This window comes from Sarcophilus harrisii, chromosome 1, assembly GCF_902635505.1.
Source record: "Sarcophilus harrisii chromosome 1, mSarHar1.11, whole genome shotgun sequence".
Lineage (NCBI taxonomy): Eukaryota > Metazoa > Chordata > Mammalia > Dasyuromorphia > Dasyuridae > Sarcophilus > Sarcophilus harrisii.
In genome coordinates this window covers 695,185,295-695,199,910 of record NC_045426.1, presented here as the reverse complement: position 1 = coordinate 695,199,910, position 14,616 = coordinate 695,185,295, and the positions used below count along the sequence as shown (strand labels likewise).

The 14,616-nt window shown below is 43.7% G+C and overlaps 1 protein-coding gene and 1 long non-coding RNA gene across 13 annotated transcripts in view; one reads left to right on the top strand and one right to left on the bottom strand.

The window, feature by feature from the left end:
* The window catches only part of NOS1 (nitric oxide synthase 1), a 415,858-nt gene that overhangs the window by 101,265 nt on the left and 299,977 nt on the right, over nt 1–14,616 (top strand). For 10 of the 12 annotated variants that reach the window (XR_004231301.1, XM_031948667.1, XM_031948664.1 and 7 more), the window contains exon 1: nt 5,102–5,246. The exons of the other annotated variants lie outside the window; for them this stretch is intronic. The gene's annotated coding sequence lies outside the window, so the exon portion shown is untranslated. Of the gene's footprint in view, nt 1–5,101; nt 5,247–14,616 lie in introns of those variants that run through there. 12 annotated transcript variants of the gene reach the window in all.
* On the bottom strand, nt 3,505–6,037 carry LOC116420841. Its single transcript, XR_004231302.1, has 3 exons — nt 5,772–6,037; nt 5,018–5,109; nt 3,505–3,934 (listed from the first exon to the last, which is right to left on the bottom strand). It is a non-coding gene; the product is annotated as an uncharacterized LOC116420841 (long non-coding RNA).

Here is a 14,616-nt window from a genome sequence, read left to right as displayed (position 1 = left end):
CTAGGTAGACCTCAGATTAAAGCCTCCAAATTAATCCAGTGCTTTTTCTACTAATTAATTAAGCCAGTGCTCCTTTCCAGCCCCCTCATTTTATAGATGAGAAAACAGGTTCATGGAAGAAAGAGGACATGTTCAAGGCCACGCATGTAGTTAGACTCAGATTAAAGCCCCCTAATTAATCAATCCAGTGCTCCTTTCTCTCCCTTCTCCTAAACATTTCTATAAATTGTCTTATGATTACTTAATTCAAGTGATTGCACCTGGCTTCTGAGACATTATTTCTCACAAAGAATTTTGTTTTGTTATCTTCCAGACTGAAGTGAAAGAACACTGGTTTAGATTCCTCACTTCAAAATGGTTTTTGCCATTTATTTGATTTTCTGCAAATCCCTTGATCTCTGGACCTCTATTTTCCATAAAATGAGGAGACTGGCCTAGGTGAATTCCAAGGTCCCTTACAGTTATAATCTAAAGCTATAATCCCATGACACATCGGTACTAGAAAAAAATCTATAATTTTAGGTATCACTCTGCCTAGGACCACATGGCAGCCCCATCCCTGTTGTACCGAACCACCCAGCCCCACGTCTTTCCTTCAGCTGAAAAAGGAGAGGGCTGATTAGTGCTTAAGGAAGGAAAAGGGGGGTTGCAGCAACACTCCAAGAATATCTCTGGCTAAGGTTTCTGTGACCCCCACTTTCCATAGGTCATGACAAGAAGCATTAACCCGGAGCATGACACAGTGAAGAGAACACTGTGTACTTGCTCAGGCCGAGCAGTCCTTTGGAACTCCCATCACTTATTCAATAGGGTCCAAAGTATTCGAGCCTTAAACCAAATTCTTCCATATAAATATTTATCAAGATTTCTCAGGAAGGCGCGACTCCCTCCCCTTTCTTCTGCATCCCTTCCCAACCAGCCTGGAAGAGGCAACCATAGCTAAGTGTCCTGTGCCTTCTTCACCCAGACTGAGAGCTGGAGAGAAAAGAATTTAGACTTTAGAAATTTCTTGGCTTTTTCCAGGTGAGGAAGAGAGCCAGCAATAACTGGATTGCTTCTCTGGACCAAGCCTTGTAATCTGCACTGCTTCTACTCCAACGTTTGACCCCCTTTTCTGCCTCCCCTAGCCTACGGCTCTTGGGAAAGGTACTGAGTCAGTCCTGGAGGTTGCCAAATCGACCAGGCTGTTTCTCGGGGCCTTTCAAGTGCCTTCACTGACAGCTGAAGCCAGCAGATGCCTTTCTATCGTAGCCTATTAAATTAGCCCCTCTGCAGTCAAAAGGAGATAATTATGTTTTCATTAGCCCTGGATAATGTATTACCCCCCTCAGTGGCAGCAACCATAGCAAACTGGAGGGCAGCTGTGTCAGTAGCTGGCCAGCAGCTCAGGGAGACTTTGACCTCAGCCTTTACTGGGCTGGGGAATCTGTCCTGTAGAGTGGGGCCTGGGAAGTTTATGGTTGGGAAGAGAGTGGGGACCAGGAGAGAAGAGGAGGGACGATCTCTTCCCTGCCCTCCCACTTCTCACCCAATTCCTCTTTCCCAACATCTTCACCATCCACAGGTAGAGCCATTCCTAAAGGGGAAGGGTCAGGGCAAACCATACTCTTTATGCCCCCCCATCCCCGATGTGTTTATCCATCATGGTTAAGGGAAACTCTAACGGCAAACTTGAATGAAAAGAAGTTACAAAGACACAGAATAGAGATAGAGGAAAGGACAGAAAAGTTGATCCTACCTAATAATAATGGTAACTAGAATTTCTCTAACACTTTTAAGTTTTACAAAGCACTTTATAAATATCTTATTTGATCTTCACAACAACTGGGTGGCCTCTAAATTCTATTCTAAATATATTATCTTTTGGTTTCATAATAAAGGGCAAGTATAGGCATAGGTTGGATGGATGGTCTAGCCCACTCTATCAACCTTACGGCAGAAAGCAACGTTTATCCCTGACATATAGAAACTGTGTTTATGTGATTATATTCCAGCATACCTACTCATAAGCAGAATATGGCCATTACCCTAGGCCCTTCATTTTTCTCTTTGGCAAGAAGGATGTTATATTGCTGGACATTGATCTAAGGAGGTATCCCTAGTTTATACTCCTGCTCCCAAAGAAGCATCCCTAGCTTGTCCTAAAAACAATTGAGGCTAAATGCTACCAACCTCTCACTCTACCATTCTACCAAAGGAAGGTGGGCAACTAAATGATATATTGTAGTAAAGGCTGAACATGGAGTCAAGAAATCCCAGTTCAAAACTTGCATCAGATGGTTATAACTTTGTCATTCTGGGAATGTCACTTGGTCTCAGTCTCTTCGCATGAAAAAAAATGGGTGTAATATTTTACAGGAGAGGAAACTGAGACAAGAGAGGTTAAGCCATTTGTCCAAATTCACTCAGCTCCTAAGAGGCAGAATCAGATTTGAACCCAGGCCTTAAGATTCCAAATCCAGCACTGTCTCTTCCTGAGCTCTGAAATCTTTGGAGGTTTACATATTCCTGGGGTATTGACTGCATGCTCAAAAATGGTCAACCCACCAAGGGGAAGTTTATGGGGTCTTTCTTTGTTTTCTTTTTGCCCTGATCTGTCATGTGTGGGAACATCCCCAAACCTCTGGAGTCAATGGCACCCTCACCCTATACTCAAAGAAGTTTATGACTACCAGCCTCCGTTGGCCCCATCAGAACAGCAGGTATGCCAGGAAGAAGACTCTCTATTGGCTCAGGTACAGACCCCCAAGTGGTCCCAGGGCCTGTTTTGATCAGGTGAACTGCCAACCCTGTGGAAGAGCTGTTTCCCTGTACTGTTTCCTTTTTATTTTTCCCAGTTGCCATGGTAATTGGGGGAGCAATTTACCAAGGCTTATGATGGTGACACAGCTGAAGCCTGGCTCTCAACTTTCAACAGCTCAGGCAGCCAGGTGAAGATGAGCCAGATGAGAGGGGGATTGGGGCAGGAAGGGGACTGGCTTAAGGATCCAGCCCATTTCTTTTCTTCTTAGGGCTCCCCATTCAACCTGAAGGGTAGGTAGGAGGTGGACCTTAGGCCCTAGCCCCAGCCATTCCCACTTTATACATGTTTTTTTAAGAGCACACACACATACCTGATTTTTTAAGTCTTTGCACTCATTAAAAAGTAGATCCTGAATACCCTCATGGCTGTCCCCAGAGTCATTTTCCATTTCTCCTAGGCTGAAGTGCAAAATGATTTGAAATGAATGTATTAATGACCAAGTGGTGTGTTGGATTGTGGCTTTTGTTTGGCATCTCTGGCAGGATTTTGTTCGTGTGTGTGTGTGTGTGTGTGTGTATGAGAGAGAGAGAGAGAGAGAGAGAGAGAGAGAGAGAGAGAGAGAGAGAGAGAGAGAGAGAGAAAGAGAAACAGACAGATAACTGAGTGGGCTCAATTTTCAACAGGAGACGCAGACCTGAAAGTGGGAAAGAACACTAGACCACAGAACTCAGGTGCTTTGCATGTATGATTGGGTTGAAGAAAAAAAAAAAACACAGACATACAGACACACACACACACATACACACAACTTCAAGCTAATGCTTTCCCTTTACACACACACCCACACACAAACACACACACACATCCTAAAAACTATAACCCTGCTTCTCCAAGAGTGTATGACGAGCAAAGAAAGTGATACACAGACTCACTACAATCTGCCAAGAAAAAAAAAAAGACAGCTTTCAAACAGGATTTATTCAGTAACCCATATGTCAGGGCACTTGTAAAAATGAAGGAAGCCTGGTTCTTAGCTATCTCCCCCCCGCTTTTCTTCTCTTTGGCCTTCCTCCTTCCTCCCAGGATGATGCTGAACAGGAAGGGTCCGGGTCAGATCACTGTCTTTTAGTATCCCTCCTCACCTTCCTCCCTGAGGGAGAAGAGGGAGAGAAATGAAGCCATCGCTATGAGCTGAAAGAAGCAAAAAAAAAAAATGTTCAAAAAAGGACTAATAGCATTGACATATTGAAAGCGTTGCTTGTGAAATCGAAGTCTTTGTGGCTGTGAATTTAGGGCATGGCAAGAATCCAAGCAAAAATCCCACAGCCTCCCCAGTTGCCCTTAAGTTTTTCCAGTCTGGATAGTGGGGCACTGCTGCTTAATACTCTCTCAGTAACATACTGGCTTGTGCATTTAGGAAGAGGTGGGGATAGTGGCTCCCAATAATCCATATATCCAGAGGACTTCCCTTCCCCACCCTTTGATTTCTGCCCCTCCTTGATCAGAGATGTCATTTGAGTTGGGGACTTCATTATTTTTATTATCTTATTAAGCCACAGAACAAATTCTCTCTGAAGAGAGAAACACTAGGAATATCAACAAGTCCTGGACATTGAGATGGGGGTATAGCTGAGGGAGGGAGGCAGGCCTAATGAAGAGCTTTGGAGAACAGGAGTAAAGGGTGGAGAAAACAAAATCTTCTAAAATGAACTATCATTTCTTAAGAGTTCTCTAATTGGAAAAGAATTGAGAGTATGGATGTGTGTTTCCTGATAGGGGGGAAAATGGAAATTAGGTTTTTTAAAAGATGTATGCCTTTGAGTCCAGAGCTTCTCTTAATGAGGATGGTTTCGTCTCTCCCTCCACACCCATAAAATTGGCCGGTTGGACGTCAACGTTAATTCATTTCAGTGATGATATTAAAAAGTAAATTCCCCCTCACGACCCTAGCTGAGCTCATCGCCGGGTCCCTGTCCCTACATATTTAAACTGCATTTCCATCTCATGGCTAGAAGCTACTTAGGGCTCTGAGGGGTGGAGAGAGCCAGCACAGGAGGCAAGAGGGAAGCAGAAGCCGGTGAGGGAAGGGACCACCCTTGCTCCTTGTGGGAGACCGGGGAGAACAGAGCATTCTAAACTCTGGCATCTAGGGAGGAGGGAGATGAGGGGAGGGGTGGGGTTGGGTGGGGTGGGGGTGGGGAAAGGGAGATGGGGGTGGGAAGTGATCTTGGAAAGCACAAATCAGATGAAAGGGGGGGAAAGTGTGGCTCTCACCCATAGGTAAGGCAGTTTCCTCCCAACCTTGCAGCGTGTCTGGCTGAGAGTGGATGCCTCCAGGTTCCAGGTCTGGCATCCTTGAAGTGAACCTGAGACAGAGTAGAGAAGGAAGAGGAGGAGGAGAAAGGACTCCAAGCAAGCGGACTGGCCGCCGGGCAAGCAAGCAGGCAGGCAGGCAGGCTAGCTCAGGAGGCTTGGCTGGCTCGTACTCGGTCTCCTGAAGCAGGTGAGTTGCCAGCTCGGACACTGTCGAGCTCAGTAACCCTCGCCCCCCCCCCCCGTTCCTCCCCACCACCACCACCACCCTCGTTGCAAGTGGCTCAGAACCTCCTGGTAACCCCAGGAGGAGAGAAGAAGAACCCGGGAATTGGGGGTGGGGTGGAATCAAGCCCAACTTTGTGTCTCCCCCCCCCCAGATTCCTTTGGCCAGGCTGGAAAAGGACTGGAAGGGTAGTGGTCCAGCGGGGAAAGAGTACGAGACTGGAACTGGGGAGAGCAGGGCACCACAGCCTTTTCGCTGCCAACTTTGCGAGGATCCCCTCTCCCCAGGAACAGATCGGAATGTTAGCTGGGGGAGGGGGGAGAGAGGGGCTCTTTGGTAATGTCCCTCCCCTCCGCCGCCCCCTCCCCAGCCCCGCCACACGCACACATACACAGAGCAGTCGCCTTGGCTTTCCCCCTGCAGGGAATTGGGGTTACAGGCGGTACCGGATGGGATGAAGGGACTAAATCCGCGTGTGCATTGATTTACCTGGTAAAAGTTGCTCCCTGCCCCTTCCCCAGGAAGGGAGAGGTTTTCCCGGGATAAGAACGGGGCTCCCAGCCTCGCAGATTGTTTATACTCTTCTCCCGCGGTTGGCGGGGAGCTTCGGCTCCCTAGCTCACATCTGGGAAGCCGCTGCCCCCCACTGCCGCCTCAACCTCTGACAGAAACCTCTCCACCCCCACCACGGTTGCCCGGGCGGAGTCGGCCCGGCTAAGCCAGGGTTTAGGGGAAGGGAAATGACCCAGGCATGATGGATTCCCTTCCTGGGAACAGGGGAGGCGGAGCGGGGAGCCCCTGGGAGAGCTTAAACTTTCCAACTGGCTCTAGGTGAGCCTTGGGAATGGGTCTGGGGGGGAAACGAGAAGGGGCCCACACGCTCGGAACTCCAATGGCAGGGAAATGCTAGCGAACGCGAGCTTTAGAGTGGGGTCTAAGTCAGTAGTTTGGGGGTCCTCCTCATCTCCACTTTCAGAGAACCGAAACAAGAGCGGGTTTGGGCTGCCCTAGAATGGTTCAAAGTGGGGGAAACAGATGTAGAGGGAGGATTTTTTGAGGGGGGGGCATTGTCATTTCAGTGCGCATCTTGAAGGATTAAGCTTCTTGGAGCAGGAAGAGATTGCGCTGTTGTGGCATCGGATTCCCTAAACCTAGTCATCTCTAGGTTTGGGGAGGGGTCCAGAAAGTGAGGAGGGTGTAATATAGGAAAGAAGGCTGGCTGTCATTCCCTCCATTCCTTACTGCGGTTGACCATGGGCTCCCCACTGTCACCTACAAGGGTGAGTGGCTATATCTACACTTCAGGAATTGCTGTCTCCTAAGCTTCGCAATTCCCAACTCCTGCAGTTATATGATGGCATTCCTTCAGTTTAGGAAAAGGTGGTCAGATCCCATGCCCCAGGGCACAAGTGGAACAGAATGGAAATGGGGGAATTGGAGAATGAGGGAATCTGTCTCTATCCATCCTGAGCTGTGTCTGTGAAGAAGGGCAGAGGCTCGGGAGGAGGGGTAAAAGAGGTCCTGACACTATCCCTGAGGGTCAGAAGCCAAGCAAAAGCCAAAGCTGAGAAGGATCCCCCAAATCCAGGGAAGTTGTAGAATTGAAAGGTCCACACAAGGCTAAATGTGGGGAAAGGCCAGATCCAATTAGTAAAATATACAGAGAGAGACTTGGGGCATGAAAAGATTAGCCTTAACACAGAACTTAAATCCCCAACTTCAGAGGCAAAATTAAAAAAAAAAAAAAAAAACCTTTATGTGCCCTAATGCCGGAAGTTGTTGAATAAACACTCAGAAGCCCATTTGTTCAGGTCCCTTAAGATCATAGATTTGAAGCCAGTGGAGATCATTTAATAGAATTCCCTCTTTTTACATAGAGGGCCATTAGGGTCCAGTGAGGGAAAGTAATATGCCCAAAGGTAGGAGAGCTAATACTTAAAACTGTGCTCTTTGATTATAAATCCTGTGCTTTCACTATTTTTGCTGGGGGCTATTCCAGGAAGTGAGAATCGGTAATTCTCCTGGCTAAAGTAACCTCAGAGAGGCAGTGTGGTGTGGTAGGATAAGAGTAGAAAAACAGGGTTTAGATGCAACTTCTGATCCTTCAGATCGGGTGATCTTGGACAAGTCCCTTAATCTTTCAGTACCCTGAGGCAGATCTCTAAAACTGAATTAGGATTGTGAAAGGAAAGCGAAAGGAGTCCACAAATTGAATATAAAATTATCCGACAGGAAGACCCTCCCTCAGCAAATAAATTAGCCCCTACCTGGAAATTAGTTCCTCTCTTAGGTCATTGATTCTTTCATACACACCCTTTTTTCATCCTTCTCAAAAATAAGAAGGTTTATTAGGATCCAGCAGCTCAAGGAGATTGTGGAGTGGTGGAATTAAAAATAGGAAAGAAGGCTGGAAGTGAGAATGCAAGGAGAGGGCAGGAGTATGGGTGCCTAAAGATCTATATGTGCTGGGTATAAATTGACTCCCCTCAATCACCACAGGAAAATGAATAAAGTAAGAGCTAGATCCGGTTAACCAGTGAGTGACTGGGCATTACTTTTCAGTGGGGCTATGGGAGGGGAAGAAGCTAGTTTGCTCACTGAGAGGCTCTTGGACCCAGTAACTAGATTCTTGGCTCCATTTCCTGGGTTGAAAACAGTTTGCCCTGTTCTACAATCTCCCCAGCTGGCAACCCAAGCATTCCCTTGGCTTTGGGGTCACCAAAACCCAGGGGCCTGCTTTGAGTGGGTCAGAATATTTCTTTTGATTTCAGGCACCTACTTCCTTTTTTCCTTTCCTCCCCCAGTATGTCTATGAGCTCGTGCAACTAGTGTACATACATGCACAGCCTCTAGTCCCAAGGATAAATCGTGCCTTATTATAAGACTGAAATCAGGGGTAGAAATGGAAGCTTGTATCCATTCAAGGAGGAGCCAGAACTGAGATCAGAGTAGAAGAGGCGGGAAAGGCAGAAGGAAAGGGAACCGTCTTGTTGTCTGGAGACAGTTTGGGGCTGTTAGTTGCCAGGGAACATGGGAGCTCTTCTCCTGGAGTCCAGGACAAGTCAATCTTTTGCTTTCTTTCCCTTCTTCAAATGGCCAAATTTTAAAGTCTCCAGAGTCTGTGAATTCCCAGAGTAGGAAAGGGTTCTTGAGTGCTCTATACATTTGCTTGCACTTTGCCATCCCTCTCTCACATTTCCTGGCCAGTGCCCGCCTCCCAGGACCCCAGGGAAAAGGGTGAGTTGTTTAGTCTGGGCTGGAGTAGGAGCTGAGCTGAGCTGAGCTGAGCTGAGCAATTCGCCCACACATCTCTGCTGAGGCTACAGCGGACCCCAGAGCAAGGGAGCTGTCCGTGGTTCTGGACAGGCACTTTCCTTGTCCCTTGGTCGGTAAGGAAATCAGAGGTGAGCACAGGTGTGCGCCCAAATGATTGTGTGTGTGTGTGTGTATGTGTGTGTGTGTGTGTGTGTGTGTGTGTGTGTGTGTGTGTGTCGGTGTCTGTGTATCTATTTGTCCTGATTAATTGTGTGTATGTGTTATAACAAATCTTTGTGTGTGTGTGTATCTGTGTCTGTGTATCTACTTGTTTTTCCTGATTGTGTCTCTGTGTTATAACAAATCTCGGTGTGTGTGTTTGTGAGTTTGTTCTAGGGAATGCTTGAGATTCTGTGAGTTTGTGTACGGTTTTAGAAGCTTTTTTATATCTGTGTGTATTTTGAACTGTGTAAGTCTGTGTTGTTTTAGAGAGAACACTTGCTGGATCCGTATTCCTTAGAATTAAACCATTCCACATTTGAACTTGGCAATTCTGAAGAGTGATTCTGAAAGATTAAAAGCTGCAAAACAGTGACGCTGGTTTTTACAATTCACTGCTGAGATTCATTTTGCATGAAAGGATGAGAGGGATTTCTTACCTAACCAGAAAAAAATACTGGAGTTCCAGAAAAGGGCAACTAGACTGGTTAAGGGAATTGGATACCATACATATTATATTAGAATCATTTAAAAGAATTACAAATGTATAACCTAAAGAAGAAAAGGCTGGGTTAGGAGAGAGAAGAGGATAGGAATGACATTAGAAATAGTTTTCAAGTATTTGAAGGCTGTTATGTGAAGAGGGAGGAGACTTGCTTTGTTTATCCTGAGAGGGCAAAGCAAAGATCCATGAGTGGAAGCTCCAGAAAAGCAGATTTCAGCTCAATGTAAAGATAGATATTCTCATGATTAGAGCTGGCTTAAAAATGTAATGAATTGTGTTGGGAAGTAATGGGTTCAACCTTACTGGAAGTCTTCCAGACTATGTTGAGGATGTTGTATGTGTGTGTGTGGAGGGGGGGGGGTATTTTTGTTCAGGTGTGAATTAGATTTGATGGTATTTGAGGTTTCTTCCAGTTCTGAGATTCTGTAATTCATACCATTATTAGTTTGGGTGATTATCCACAACCCAAAGAGGACATAACATCTTCACAAAGGAACAGTATGGTTTGTCTTGTCAATGTGAAATAATTGCATATTTGAGTTAGAAGAGACTCTAGAGATCATCCAGTTCAACCTGATTTTATGGATGAGCAAAATTAAGTCTCGAGATATAAAATGACTTGTTCATTCTTGGTGGGTATAAGAGTCAGAGGTAGAATCCAGGCCTTCTCATCTCTAGACTGATGTTTTTTTCTACAACCTACTTTCTCTTCAGCTGTAGCAATAATAATGTAAGCCTTAGAGTCAGGAGAAGCTGAGTTCAAGTCCTGCCTGGGACCTACACTTGCTATGTGACTTTGGGCGAGTCCTTTTGCTTCTCACTACTCTATTCTAGTACTCTTAACAGCTTGACAAGTTGTTGACAAGATGCTAGTTTGTATTGGTAGAGGAAATTCTTCACTGAGAGTTTTCTGAAGTCATGAAATTATCGGTCTGGTCAAATAACAATAACAACTCACATTTCTCTATGGTTTTAGTTTAAGAGTGACAAAGCACTTCTCTCATAACAATCCTATGAGATAGATAATGTGACCATATACCCATTTTACAGGCAGGAAAAACTGAAGCTCAGAGAGTGTTAGTGAATTGCCTTTGGCTACACAGCTGAGAAATGTCACGATTGGCATTTAAACCCAGATCTCCTGGCTCCAAGGTCATGATTCTAGAACACTACCAACCCTCAATTATATCTTTAAAGACCATCTAAGTAGGTTAGTAGAAGTGATTGTTCCCAAGGGATAATAGATAGGAGCATAGATTTAGAGCCAGAAGGGAATTGAGCCCAAGACCCTTGCTGAAGGAATAAAGAAAGAAATACCCAGAGTTTGAGAGTGATTTGCCCAAAATCACAGAAATAAGTGTGAGAACTAAGATTTGGACCTAGGTTTTTAGACCTCCAATGCAGTGTTTTTCCATGAAGAGTAGCCTCTTAACCCTCTAGTCTCATGAAATTCCAGCCTCAAATCCACATTTAATATTGGGCTTCAGCATCTTAGGATGATTCAGGCATGCCTTTGGAGAGGAGAAAACCCCTGGGAAAATGATCCACTTGGTGAATTTACTTGTGGAGAGTAATTGTAAGAAACAAGAGGCCCAGTTTATTTTATACTGACCTCAGCAAAGCAGTTGTTTTGAATTCATTTCAATAGCTAGTAGTCAGCATGAAGGTGATTCCATACACCTCTAAGAAACTGGACATGGATTTCTTTTTTCTTGATGACCCCAGAATTGTCAGGATATACAAGTTGTAAAAAACAAACTTGAGTCTTCTTTAAACTGTGAGAGCAAAGAGATGAGCTAAGAATCACTATTGGTCTTTAAGCAAAAGCTGGTTGACTACTTATCGAGGGCACTGTAATTTCTTATTCAAATAGGGTTGCATTTATCTGGCTACTGAGGTTCCTTCCAATCCTGTGATTCTGTGGTTCCATGAATTAAAATATCTAAATCCCCTCTCAGTGAATTGTTTGCTTTGTGTTACCTGTATGAGATTCACAGCAAGACCTTATCTAGCAGTGATGTCTCTGAGCTAAATGAAAGGCAATGAGAAGTCACATAAAATATGCTAAATTGCCAGAAGGAAAGGAAAGCCTTCTGATTTGTGGCAAACCCTTAGTGAAGCAAAACCTTAGAAATACAACTTATGCCAATGGCAACTGATAAAGCGCTAGCTAGAGAAGACCTGAGTTCCAGTCTAGATGCTAACTCTAGCTAGCTCCATGTCCTAGAACAAATAACTCTTACCTCAGTTTCTAAATCTGTAAAATGAAGTTGATTGGTCTGGGGGATCTCCAAGGTCCCTTCTAGGTCTCAAATTGTAATAGCATTCAATTTATGGAGATTTTATTAATCCTATTTGTTAGAAATAACTCTTAGTGTAAGAAGGAAGGCCTTGACTGGTAGAACGAGCGAAAGAAACCATAGAGAGATTGTGATTGTTGCATTGTCATAAATGAGTAATGAAAGAATTTATTGCTTAGAAGCTTCTGCCATATTGACTAGCTTATAGAACATTTTTTCTCCTTTAACTTATTCCCAATTTCTGATGTTGTTTTGTCTCTCCTTTGAAAACATGCTTCTTAATTGTCAGTTACCAGAAAATGTCAGGTTTATGCTTAGTGTATAGAAACCCTAACAGGTCTTAAAATAGGTCATTTAGCTCAGATAATGGAAGGTTTAAATAGAGTTAGATTGTGATCTTCAGGTATTTAAAGTAAAAAAAAAGAAATAAGATTTTGGTATATTTTTTTCTTTTTTCACAACACTGAGTCAGTGTAGCGTAATGGATAAGAGTGCCAGCCTTGGAAGTAGTAAGACATGGATCCATATATCACCTTTTTCATATATTAGTTATGTATTCTTGGGAAGACATTTAATTTCTTTAGGTCTCAATTTCCTAATCTGAAAAAAAAAATGACTGGATTGAACTAGATCAGTGATGTCAAATTCATAGAAATGAGCACTGCTATATCATACATAAAGATCCTTGGAGACTACCTGTAATCTTACCTATTTTCTATTGTATTTTTATTTATTTATTTCCCACTTACATTTTAATCTAGTGCTGGCTATGGGTTTGACACTTGTTAGTACAGGACATGATGACCTCTAAATTTCTCTCTGAATCGAAATATATGAACACAGGATGACTTGTTCTGTTTGGATCTAGAAAACAGAACAAAGCATTCTGAGTAGAAGTTATAGAGATTTGGGATTTGTTTTAAGGAAAGGCTTGCTAATGAATAGAGTTATCTAAAAAGTGGGATTGGCTCCTTTGGAGAAGTAGTGAGTTTCTTTTCCCTAGAGGTCTTCAAACACAGACAGGACACTTGTTGGGCGCTATAGAGAGGGAAATGCTTAGTAAAGGCTGGATTGTCCTGGATGTCTCTGAGATCTTTCCAGATCTGGCATCCTGTGATTCTGAATTCTAACAGTTTATAAGTGCAGTGAGTTCTCCTCACTGTATGTACACCCTCAAATAAAGCCTGCAGAGATGTCATCATGGATATTATGATACTGTTCATGTCTGAGTGGGACTAAATGGTCTCTAAGGTCCCTTCTATCTCTGTTATTCTGTGAAATATCTTAGTGAGCACTTTGTACGTGGTAGACACTTAATAAATATGGGATTTAATATATTAAGTTGCAGATCAAACATGATCTTAAAGGCATTAAGGATGGTGGGATTATGGAGCTAGAAAGACTCTCTACAAGTCATATAGGTGGAGCTGCCTTCATCTGGGCAGAGTTGCATTTATGTCGTCTCAGATTAGACACATAGCCGCCTAAAGGAGATTCCTCAACCTCCACTGGGGACTCTTGCTCCTCCAGCACTTCAAGGATCTGTAATTCTGTAATGACCATAATAACTCTCAATAACCAGGGTTAAATAATTGCCAGAAATTTTTTCTTTTTATCTACTTGTCGCACTGCGGGTTAGAGGGTTGGTCCATTTTCTAACCAATTTCTCCTCATACCATTTCAGTTAAGAAATAAATAAGCCTGTAGGTAAATTTAGAACAATCTGCCGACCCCAACCATATCAATGTGCAGTTTCTAGGGGTCTCCAGTAATATGCTACTTTTTTCAGACATCTTGACAAGTCATATCTTCAGCCATATCATCAATAGTTGGAGCAGGGACAGAGCAATGGGAACTGGATCTCTGATTTCATTGGTATAAGGAATTTCCTAATGAATAAATTCCTACCAATGCAGATATGCACCCATTCTGAAATGTAGAGTCCTAGAGACTTCTTCAGAGATATTGAGAGGTTATGTGACTTGCTTAGAAGATATGCAGTCAATATGTGTCAGAGGAAGCAATTGGATGGAGTGTTTTTGGAACCCGAGACCAGCCCTCTGTCCATTAAGCCATGCAGCCTAATGTTTTATCATTAAAACAGACAATGCATTAAAGTGACCATATTTCTTTCCTTTTTCCTTGCAAGTATATAGTCTGAGAAGTAGCATGGCAAGACATTTAAAGGGCCAGACTTGTAAATGGAGCCCTGCCTCAGACACATAGGTCTTTGTTGTTGTTGCTCAGTCCTTTCAGTCATGTTTCACTCTTCATGATCCCATTTGTGGTTCCCAGCAAAGATACTGGAGCGGTTTGCCATTTCCTTCTCCAGTTCATTTTACAGATGAGGAAACTGAGGCAAACGTGAAAGGTCAGACAATTGAACAGCACATGTTATTTCCCCCTCAGCCTACTAAAATGAATGTAAGCTTGAGGGAGGCACTTTTTCTTATTTGTTTTTGTATTCTGGGCAAATAGCATAGGACCTGGCATGTAGTAGGTGTTTAGTAAATACTGAATTGAATTAAATATAGGATATGGAAGTGACTTGACTAATGTTAATCAGCTTATTAGTGGCAATGCTAAGACTAGAGTATGGCATCATGGAAGGAATGCTGAACTTGAATTGTCAGTCGCAAGACACAAGTCTTTTGGCAAACAGGGTTAAGTCACTTGCCCATGGTCACAAACAGCAAGTATCTGAGATTGGATCTGAACTCAGGTTCTTAATCCAGGCCAGAATTCTATCCACTGTGCCACCTAGCTGCCTCTGACATATACTAGCTATGTCATATTAGGGTAGTCACTTGAGCACTCTGCGCTTCCATTTCCTCACCCGCAAAAATAAAGATTTTAACAGTACTCATTTCAATTAAGGATAGTCATAATGACAAGGATTTTTTTAGGTCTGGATTTCTCTATCTTACCCAGGCTGGAAGTACAGGTACTACTCTCAGATCTAGTCACGCTATCAATGGGCTGGGGCTTTTGATTTGCTCCTTCATTCCTGGGCCTGTTTGTCCCTCCTTCGACAGACTATAGGCTCTCCATTTCT